Raw genomic sequence first — 11,572 nt, 5'->3', positions numbered from 1 at the left:
AGGGGGACCAGCGGGGGGGGAGGCGGAGGGAGCGGGCGGGAGAGAGAGAGAAGGGGGCGGCCAGGGCTACAGCAGGGGCGCTGCCATGCAGCCCCTCCCGCTGCGCCGCCTCCTGCCGCCTGCCGCGAGGGCTCCGCTCCGGTCGGCGGGGAGGGAAGGAAGAGGACTGCCCTGCAGGGCGCTCTGGTTCTCCGCGCTGCCGCCCCCTACAGGGCGGCCGGAGCAGAACAAAAAAAAAAAGGGTCCGTGCCGCCCTAGGATTGGGCAGAATGCTGCCTCCAACAATCTGCCGCCCCAAGCACCAGCTTGCTCAGCTGGTGCCTGGAGCCGGCCCTGACACAAAGAGACTGGAAAATTCCAGTTCTAGCAACACGAACTCAAAATCTGATGTCTCATTCCCTGATTGAATGGTGAGAGAGCACGACTTGCATTTTGGTTGGACATTTAGCAATGCTGGAATAGATACCTAACTGGCACAAGTGAGGCCCTGTTCTGAGGGATCCAGTCAAAACTCTAAACAAAATCACCTTCCCGAGATAGAAACAGAGCACAAGTGTTATTTTCTATTGTGGTTATGTGATTTGATTCTGAAAACCTGAATGGCTAAATCGTCCAGTTTTCTAATTTATGTTAGGCACATCATACTCCAATGCTTTTCTGGCAGCTTTTAGATTAGTTGCTGCTGTTAAGGATATTTAATAAAACTAAATTCAGCTCTTGAGTCCATTTCTTTAGTTAAGTCATCAAAGTTAAAAGAACCCTAAGAAATGTGGTACAGGTAATCATTTAAGTAGTTGCTTAACTAAGGTGTGTTTTATACCCCATCTCTCTCATGACAGTGTTAGATATCACTTGTCCCTTTGCTCCAGACACTGGTACCTTTTGACAGCCAGTTTGGGGAGTTCCCATTGCCACGCATGTATTGTCACCTCTAATTACCTGCTGATATTGTTGGTTACTTTGGTTCGCATTAAACTTATTCAGAAAAGTCACATTCTCAGGTTTGATTACAAAGCACAGCTAACTCAGTGTCCGTCATGGCTAAGTTGAGGAGTGCCAGAATTGTAGACCAGGCTCTTTTATTTCATTTTTCTCAAGCTCAGAACTTTTGGGTAAGTGTCTTGAAGTGGGCTCTCAAGCCATTTTATTTATTTAGGAATGATCCCCACAGTGTGAGGGGTAAACACTGATGCGTAACATTTCCAAGTATTTCTCCAGTATAGACAAAGCCAAAAGGAGTTGCCAGGAGGCTGACTGAGCTGAAGATGGTACAAGTGGAGAGATGAATCATTGTCTGATAAACTTAGCAGCGTGGGTGACAGGAGAGAGGCAAGCAGACATTCAGGTGTAGGAGTTCTAACCTTACTCAGTTAAGAAACAGTAAATTGCAGCATATATCCTAACCAGTTTTTTTCATAGCATATTTCATTCTTGTTGAATTCTGTTTCCTATGTCACATAACTCTTGCTTTATTTAAGTCCAGTGGTACTGGTGGTAGTTACTAGAGGACAACCACTTGGGGCATTCCTGAGAGAAAGAAACTTAATCAACACTAGAAGAGGTTAAGTGGGGAGAAAAGTACCAGCTTGAGTACTCAAAGACAAGAGCCAGTAAGGGGGGGGGGCACACATGGTAGACCTCAGGTAACAATAAGCAAAGGAATATTATTTTCTCACCTGACTCTAGCCTTTAAATATGACTGAGGCATGCAACAGAAGTTACATGTTTTGTGTGGTGGGTTTTGCCCAACTCTAGAATAAGTGAAAGGTTGGCTTTTCTGCTGCACCCACCAGATGGCAGGAAAGCGCATACATTCAGAGCTCAGGGACAAGCTCTAGTTTCTTTCTACACTGAGGGCCCGTCTTCACTACCCACCGGATTGGCGGGTAGCAATCGATCTATTGGGGATCGCGATAAAATCGATCCCCGATGGCTCTGCTGTCGACTCCGGAAATCCACCGAGGCAAGAGGTGGAAGCGGAGTCGACGGCAGCGCGGCAGTGGTCAACTCGCCGCCGTCCTCACAGCCAGGTAAGTCGACCTAAAATAGGCAACTTCAACTACGCTATTCACGTAGCTGAAGTTGTGTATCTTAGGTCGACCTCCCCACCCCCCGTAGTGTACACCTATACTAAGTGCCCTGCTCCAGCAGAGGAATTCACGGTCAGACCCTTAAACCTGATCAGAGGTTTGGTGAATTCAGTGGGACTCTGCAAAGGCATAGTGGGGCACCTGCCTGGACCTGTTTGCAGCAGTAGGGTCTAAAATTAAATCCAAGTCATAATGACCCCTAAGGCTTATTTACTGGCAGCACGCTGACAAGTTCCCCTTTCTGTGATGTTAAGATTTTTTACTATTGTTATTTTAAAAAACATTTAACCTATTAATGTGTTACTATACTATAGTGCACAGATGCAAAATGCAACTGACAACTGGTTTCCTTTCTGAGAAAGATAGGTGTTTTTCAGCAGTTCTTTAGAAAAAGAAAAGGATGTGCTGCATTTGGCCATGTGATCAGCTGGAAGCCCCTTTAGTATGGGTTCCAGTTACAGGGAGTTGTCTGAGTTGCGGTGGGAGGGAGGGGAACAAATACGAGCTCAGATACTAGGAACGTTTTTTTTTTTTTTTAGGGCTGTCAAGCGATTAAACAAAGTAATTACAATTAATCGCACGATTAATCACGCTGTTAAACAATAATAGAATACCAGTTAAATTTTTGTGGATGTTTTCTACATTTTCAAATATATTGATATCCATTACAACCCAGAATACAAAGTGAACAGTGCTCACTTTATATTTATTTTTTATTACAAATATTTGCACTGTAAAAAACAAAAGAAGTAGTATTTTTAATTAATCTAATACAAGTACTGTAGTGCAATCTCTGTCATGAAAGTTGAACTTACAAATGTAGAATTATGTACAAAAATAACTGCATTCAAAAACAAAACAATGTAAAACTTTAGAGGCTACAAGTCCACACAGTCCTACTTCTTGTTCGGCCAATCGCTCAGACAGACAAGCGTATTCACATTTGCGGGAGATAATGCTGCCCACTTCTTGTTTACAATGTCACATGAAAGTCAGAACAAGCATTCGCATTGCATTGTTGCAGCCGGCATCGCAAGATATTTATGTGCCAGATGCGCTAAAGATTCATATGTTCCTTCATGCTTCAACCACCATTCCAGGGGACATGCGTCCATGCTGATCATGGATTCTGCTCGATAACAATCCAAAGCAGTTCATTTTCATCATCTGAGTCAGATGCCACCAGCAGATAGCTGGTTTTCTTTTTTGGTGGTTCAGGTTCTGCAGTTTCCGCATCGGAGGTTGGTCTTTTTAGACTTCTGAAAGCATGCTCCACATCTCGTCCCTCTCAGATTTTGGACGGCACGTCAGATTCTTAAACTTTGGGTCAAGTGCTGTAGCTATCTTTAGAAATCTCACATTGGTACCTTCTTTGCGTTTTGTGAAATCTGCAGTGAAAGTGTTCTTAAAATGAACAACATGTGCTAGATCATCTATAACATAAAATATATGTCAGAATGCGGGTAGAACAGAGCAGGGGACATACAATTCTCCCCCAAGGAGTTCAGTCACAAATTTAATTAACGCTTTTTTTTTTTTTAAACGAGCATCATCATCATGGAAGCATGACCTCTGGAATGGTGGCCGAAGCATGAAGGGGCATACGACTGTTTAGCATATCTGGCACATAAATACCTTGCAATGCTGGCTACAACAGTGCCATGCGAACACCTGCTCTCACTTTCAGATGACATTATAAATAAGAAGCAGACAGCATTATCTCCCGTAAATGTAAACAAACTTGTTTGTCTTAGCAATTGGCTAAATGAGAAGTAGGACTGAGTGGACTTGTAGGCGCTAAAGTTTTACATTTTTTTGTTTTGTTTTTGAGTGCAGTTATGTAACAAAAAAAATCTACATTTGTAAGTTGCACTTTCACGATAAAGAGAATCACTACAGTACTTGTACGAGGTGAATTGAAAAATACTATTTCTTTTATCATTTTTATAGTGCAAACATTTGCAATTAAAAATATAAAATATACTCTTTGTATTCTTTGTTGTAATTGAAATCAATATATTTGAGAATGTAGAAAAACATCAAAAATATTTAATAAATTTCAATTGGTATTCTATTGTTTAAAAGTGAGATTAAAGCTGTGATTTTTTTAATTATGATTAATTTTTGAGTTAACTGCATGAGTCAACTGCAATTAATCAACACCCCTATTTTTTTTTTAAATGGTGCTTAAAGAACTGCTTTCCTTGAGTTATATGAAAAGTCACACTTGCTCACCTCCCTCACTGCTTTGTCCTTCAGGGCTGTGTTTCCAGAGAGAAGCTCACAGCAAATGTGTAAGGATCCAAGTTATATGGATCCTTTTAACCAGCAGTTTTCAAACGTTGCAAAGATAGCACCCTTTTTTTTTTTAAGCCTACAATTTTCACTTGGGGTTTTATTGGTTTACACAGGAATCCCCACACATAGCACACTTGGTTAATTCCGCCAAGTGTGTTCAGTTTAGAAATCTTCTCTTGTCTTCTGAATTTTGAAGTGATTTTAGGGTTGGTGGAAGGTGCCAGCCTAGCAGACTTAATAGCCTTCTTTTTAGCCAAGGAAGAGATACAGCATAGGCAGAAGCACTGCAAATCCCCTTACACTGCTCCCCTCCCCACATGCCTCGTTCCTCACTTAGGGGAACCCCGTTCCAAAGCTCCATTTTACAGCCTGTTCTATCCTTGCCCTCGCTGCTAGAGCAAGTTATGCTGTGGACCCTGCATCCCTAAGATCCAATTACCAACCTGAGGTAATGGATATATTTTGGTTAGGTCATTCAATAGCTCTCAGACGACGACAGCTTTCAGTCACTACTGTCTACTGATATGGCCATATTCAAAACACATTCTGTCTGCACTCAAGATTTTACTTTCACTTAACTGATTGCCAGTTAACTGGAGGTAGTTAACGTATTTGTAAAGGCTAGTCTGGACACTCCTCAAATGTTTGTGGTTCATCAGCTAGGGTAAACTGCAGATAGCTGTAGCCCTGCAAAAGCATTTAGGCTATTCCCAGCCAAAAATCGTGAGTTTTTTCCCCCCCTTCATGCACATAACTAATGCAGGCTAGTTATCTTACTGTAAAACCCTAGTGGAGACAAGGCACAGGTAATTTTTACTGTTGTAGCTAGGTGAAGTCGATGCTATAACCCCTATCCATGGTAGACCTTGCCTAGCTACACCATGAAGACGACTACAGTGACTTAAATTCACTAAGATTTTACAGCGAGATAGCCCATGTGCATAAAGTTGCAGAATCTCTGTAAATAGTTCTGTTAATAAAGAGCCAATTGAATTTTACCACCATGCAGTGGGAGCTCCAATTCTTGTGCTTTCTGGCTGCAGAGCATCCACCAAGCTGGTGGGCAGGGCTGGGGAGTGGCACTTAAAGGTGGTTCAGCCTGGGGACGCTGAAGCTAGGACCAAGCAGGTGCCAGAGCCGCCAGAAGCCCGAGCTGGGGAGAGGGGCAGTCCTTGCAGCGGAACCCCCAGCAGGGAGGAGATGGAACAGCAGACACACAGTGGGCCAAACGGAAGACACTCATGGGCCTGATCTGGCTTTCAGGGGACTCTTGCTGCCTCAGGGCCCCCTGCAATTGTTTGGGTTATAGGTGCCTAACGCCGCCAGTGCAAGCATGGAGTCCTTGCATGTTATTATCCAGGGTGCTGTACATGAAACAGATGTATATATTTAAAGCATAATAGTTATGTCTGAATAATTCCAAGTTTGAACACTTTTATGCTGGAATGTGAGTGCCTCATCCTGTTTAACTTGAACCAATGAACTAAACAGGAAGCAGGCACTCACATTCCAGCATAAAAGTGTTCAAACTTGGAATTATTCAGGAATATCTGTTCCTCAACAGCTATTCCTAAATAGCTCCATATGTTAACAAGTCCTTAGAGAGTGTCCAGACTAGCCTATACAAATGTGTCAGCAACTTCAAATTAATTTGTCATTAATTATCTTGAGATTAAAAAAGAACTGTGAAGATGAAAGACCATTCACAATTCCTAGCTACTCCATCCCAACATGGTCAAGTTTCCAATGAAAAACACATGAAGACACTTTAAAAGCAAATGTTTGTGATTTGAAAGAAAATGCAAATTCTGTCCCAAAGATCCTCTCAATAAGTCACCTGTTAGGGAAAGTCTATTGACTACTTTGTCTCTTTCCTGTCTGTGCCTCTCCTCATCCTCCTCTGTGGACACTTTATTTTTGATTCCTTTGTAAACTTGGACAGTTTTAACTATAGATTTTCTCATGAGATGATAAGCAGTGGTGAGCTTGAGATGATAAGCAGCTCCCACCGGTTCGCAAGAACCGGTTGTTAAATTTAGAAGCCGGTGTAGAACAGGCTGTTAAAGGGGAGAGCCGGTGCACCGTACAGGGGCGGCCCGGCTTCCCCAGGGGGCAATTTAAAGGGCCTGGGGCTCCCAGCAGGGGCTGGAGCCCCAGGCCCTTTAAATTGCCACCAGAGCCCCACTGCTGGAGCCTTGGGGTAGGGCTGCGGGGCTCTGGGGGCTATTTAAAAAGTCCGGGGCTCCCGCTGCTTCTACCGCCCCTGCTCTTTAAATAGCCACCAGAGCCCTGCTACTACTCCAGACTCCGGCAGCTATTTAAAGGACAGGGCGGTAGAAGCAGGGGAGCCCCGGCCCTTTAAATAGCCCCCAGAGCCCTGCGGTAGCGGGGGGCTCCGGCAGCTATTTAAAGGGCCGGAGCTCCAGCTGCCTCTGCTGCGCTGGTCCTTTAAATAGCCACTGGAGCCCCGCCACTTCCCCAGGGCTCCGGCGGTTATTTAAAGAACGGGGCGGTAGAAGCAGGCCCTTTAAATAGCCCCCGGAGCCCCAGGCTGCTGCTGCTACCCTAGTGGCGGAGGAGAAACTTGTGGGTTGGGGGGGGCAGTTGGGGGCAGGACATGGGTTGGGGTCGGATGGGGGGGGAACGGAGACAGACACGTGGGGCTTGTACTCAGGGCCGGCTCTAGGCACCAGCCATCCAAGCATGTGCTTGGGGCGGCACTCCCCAAGGGGCGGCACTCCGGCTCCTTTTTTTTTTTTTTCCCTTCAGGCGCAAAAAGCAGGGAGAAGGCCCTGAGTGGAGGTGAGCTATGGTGGTGGGGGGGCGCGGGGAGGGCCGCAGGAAGTAACCCTGGGGGGGAGAGGGGACAGAGGAATCGCTGCCCCCCAGCTCACCTCCGCTTCACTGCCTGCCTGCTCCTCTTCTCCCCCCCCCCCAGGCTTGCCACGCGAATCAACTGTTTTGCGGCAAGCCTGGGAGGGAGGGGTAGGAGGGGAAATGCTGCTTGCCTGGGGGAGGAGGCGGGGCCGGGGATTTGGGGAAGGGGCTGGAATGGGGCGGAGTTGGGGCGGGCCGGGGGGCGCGGGAAATTTTTTTTGCTTGGGGTGGCAAAAAACTTGGAGCCGGCCCTGCTTGTACTCACCCCATGCTTCCCTACCGGGTCTTCCACGGCACTTCAGCGGCAGGTCCTTCACTTGCTCCCAGTGAAGGACCTGCCGCCGAAAACCCGGAGCAAGTGGACCTGATAGGGAACAGGTTCTTAGGATTTTGGGAGCTCATCACTGATGATAAGTAGAGCTGTGTGTCTTTCTCCTGTCAGGATTCAGACTTCTCTGATCCAGCATAACTTGTCAGAAACAAAGCCAAGTATTTCAACACTGAAGTCTCTTTCCTCCAAGTTTCTCTTAGGTTAAAAATAAATTAAACAAAAGGACGGAAGCGGGAGAATATCAAGAAATTCTTTAAAAAAAAAAAAAGTCAACCATCCAGAACTCAATCCCTTGCATATGGGCATAACTAAAGAAGGTCAAGACATACAACGTGGATACAGCAATAACATTCTTAACAATACCAGAAAAAAGTCCAGATTATTTAACCCTCAGATTTATTGCATTTTACAAACTACCACTAAAGTGAACGTATAATAATGGGTGCCCTGGTGATACCTGAGACCAACTCTAAGAGCTTTTCCCTGAGAGTAGGCTATGCTCTAGCTGCTGGGTTTCTCAGACCCTTTTACCAATGTGTCCCTCCTTGAGCAGCTGTCTTAGTTCAATCTGGTCAACTTTTTTATAAAAGTGTAAAACACTTCTCTACATGTTTTTGAGCCTTGATGTTCTTTTTATGGTGTTTCATTCTCCTTCTAGTTCCAGGATTGTATTCTACCTGTTTGTGTAGTGCTCTAAAAATCTTAGAGATGGTGAGAAAGTGATGGGGTTCTCTTGATCCCAAACCATCTGCTGCAGCCCTTGGCTATAGCTGATGTCTGTCTCACAGGCACATCCAAGTCTTCTACTATCTCAGGCAATGATGATGTATGAGTAACATAGTCTTTATTTTCAAAGAGGCAACAAGAGTGGAGGAAGGGGGAGGATCAGGGTAAAATTTAAGATGCATCATGCAAAACAATATTTCTTGACTACAGCCCTTAGCCCCCACCCCCAGAACATTTTTAGGAGAGACTGTGCAACCTGGCTAGAAGTGGGAAATTCCTTGGTTACATAACATTGGTAATGGTCTGATACAATAGCTTGCACAGCAGGTCAGAGCTTGCGAGGAAGCACAGTTGCAGAAAGATGTTAAATTGCAGCCTTATCTCTGACAGCCAGAAAGATTAACACAAAATATAAGCAATTAAATAAAACCATAACAGTACATTCTTTAAAAAGGGACTTTCCAAGCATTTCTCTTTCTACTTCCCCAATATCTGAGATAACAACCTGCTGTAAAAACTGCCAGACTTACGGGGGCCAAGGAATGGGAGCTGGGGAGTCAAAAAGCCAAAATGAAATCATATTTTTTGTCAGTTTTAAAAAAAGGTCCCCCCCACCCCCCCAAAATCACAGAACACTCCAGGGAATTGCTGGCACTTGCTCTCTGTTTGAGAGCAGCAGCTGATGTTTCTCTTCAGCGTGCTAGGGCTCCAGTCAACTTAATTCTGATCGTAAGAAAGAAAAAGTTACCTCCTATTTGACTGGGTCACGAGGGAGTATACACCCTAAGGGCCAAACTCCACCATGATTTACAGTCAGTACAAGCCTATCACAGTCATTGGGGTTGCACATGAGAATCTCTGGCATAATTTGGCCCAATTAGTGTAAGGAATAAAAGTAAGTGTAAGGAGTATGGTAACTAAAAGTCTTCTTCCCAGCTCTACATGCCTCTCCTAATTAAAGACAGAGTCAGTGGAAGAACCCCTGCGAGAGAATAATACCACTTAGCTCTTATATAGCACTTTTCATCAATAGACCTCAAAGTGCTTTACAAAGGCGGTCAGTATCATTCTCCCCATTTTACATATGGGAAAACTGAGGTCTAGAGAACAGCCATACGGGGTCAGACCAAAGGTCATCTTGCCCAATATCCTGTCTTCTGACAGTGGCCAATACCAGGTGCTTCAGAGGGAATGAACAGTACAGGTAATCATCAAGTGATCCATCCTCCCCAGCTTCTGGCAAACAGAGGCTAGGGACACTTCAGAGCATGGTTTTGCATCCCTGCCCATCCTGGCTAATAGCTATTGATGACCCTGTCCTCCATGAACTTACCTAGTTCTTTTTTGAACCCTGTTATAGTCTTGAACTTGACAACATCCTCTGGCTAAGAGTTCCACAGGTTGACTGTGTATTTTGTGAAGAAATACTTCCTTTTGTTTGTTTTAAAATGGCTGCCTATTAATTTCATTTGGTGACCCCTAATTCTTGTGTTATGTGAAGGAGTAAATAATACTTCCTTATTTACTTTCTCTACACCTGTCATGATTTTATAGACCTCTATCATATTCCCCCTCAAGTCATCTTTTTTCCAAGCTGAAAAGTCACAGTTCTATTAATCTCTGACGCTGTTCCATCCCCCTAATAATTTTTGTTGCTCTTTTCTGAACCTTTTCCAATTCCAACTTTTTTTTTTTTTGAGATGTGGTGACCAGATCTGCACACAGTATTCAAGATGTGGGCCTATCATGGATTTATATAGAGCGAATATGATATTTTCTGTCTTATTATCTATCCCTATCTAAACTACCTGGGGTCCATTAGGTGAATTAGATTAGGAATGCTTATTTAAAAATGTTTTTCTAAGCCCAACGAGCCTTCTTTCTCCATGGATCCTCAGCAGCATGATCCATTTAAGCCAAGAGAGCCAGATCCTGAGCTGGCATAAATTGGTGCAGCTCCACTGAAGACAAAAGGAGCGATGCTAATTTACACCAGCTAGGGATCTGGGCTAAGAGTCTATGGTCTGTAAACCCAGCAACCCTGAAGGAAAGAAGAAACCAGATGGGATGGGGAAAGCTTGAATCAGAACCCATCGAAATGAGAACTATTGCAATGAAAGCCTTTTCTTAGCCTGGTCTTTGAGGTGCCTCATTCTCAAGTTGTTTGGTTCTCCGATTTCTTCCTTCCTGTGGTGGTTTTTTTTTGCCAGTTTTCCAACTGGCATGCTTTTATGGGTCAACACCACCATTTCCAGCATCAGATTTCCCATTTTTAGTAATCAGTCTTGGCCAGATGGAAGACCTTCACTTGCAAACCCAGAGGATGCTAGAAATGGTGATGTTGACTCACAAAGGCAGGCTTGTTCCTCTCATTCAGTGTGAAACAATGGCTTCGCATGGTGTCAAGACAGTGGTTTTCATACTTGCTCATAGCATGCAGCACATTTTAATGCCCTTAGGATCGAAGAAGCCTTGACTGACTCAGAGTCCTTTCCTCCCATTCATGATCATGTAACACCCTCGTGGTAATTACAGCAACTGCTTACATGAAAAGCATTTAATCTTTTAATACAGTTTAGCAGCTGTAGTCCCAGCTAGCACCATGTGAGTAAGCCTGCTCCCTGTGGACCAAGGATTAGAGTTTGGGAACAGAGCTGGTCAAAAAAATTCTATTCCACGAGAAATTCTGATATTTTAACATTTGTTTTCCATCTCAAATCGGGATGAAAAGCTGAACTATTGACATTTTTTGCAGGATGGAGAATTAAAAAAAATGTTGATTTGGAAATGTTGATACACAACATTTTGGGTCGGTTCAACATTAATCTATGTTTGCTTGCGATGCTATGAGTGCCCCCATCTCCCATTTTCCTCTATTGGCACAAGGAAGCCAAATTAAGATTGCACAGGCACCCTTAATTCTGCCATTTTCTAACTTCAGAGTGCTTGACTTTGCAATCTTAATAGTGTTCTTTTAATGTAATTTTTGTGTGTGTGATACATGCTAAACATAAATCACTCATTTATTTTTAATACCTCCTTGTGTTTTCCCTCTCTGCAGCCATCACTTGTTCTTGATGCTCTTGATCTTATGGCAAGAGCGCAGAGAAAAGCACCACAGTCAAAATGAGGCATAGACTCCATACAGGATCAGGTGATTCAGAGGAACACTACAATAGGCAGACATGGGATAATCTGACACCATGAAGGTCTCATCCTAAACTACAGTAGAAATTGGTTTCAACCCTGA

This window comes from Terrapene carolina, unplaced genomic scaffold (assembly GCF_002925995.2).
Source record: "Terrapene carolina triunguis isolate 2854851 unplaced genomic scaffold, T_m_triunguis-2.0 Scaffold558, whole genome shotgun sequence".
Lineage (NCBI taxonomy): Eukaryota > Metazoa > Chordata > Testudines > Emydidae > Terrapene > Terrapene triunguis.
Note: the sequence above shows the minus strand (reverse complement) of the source record.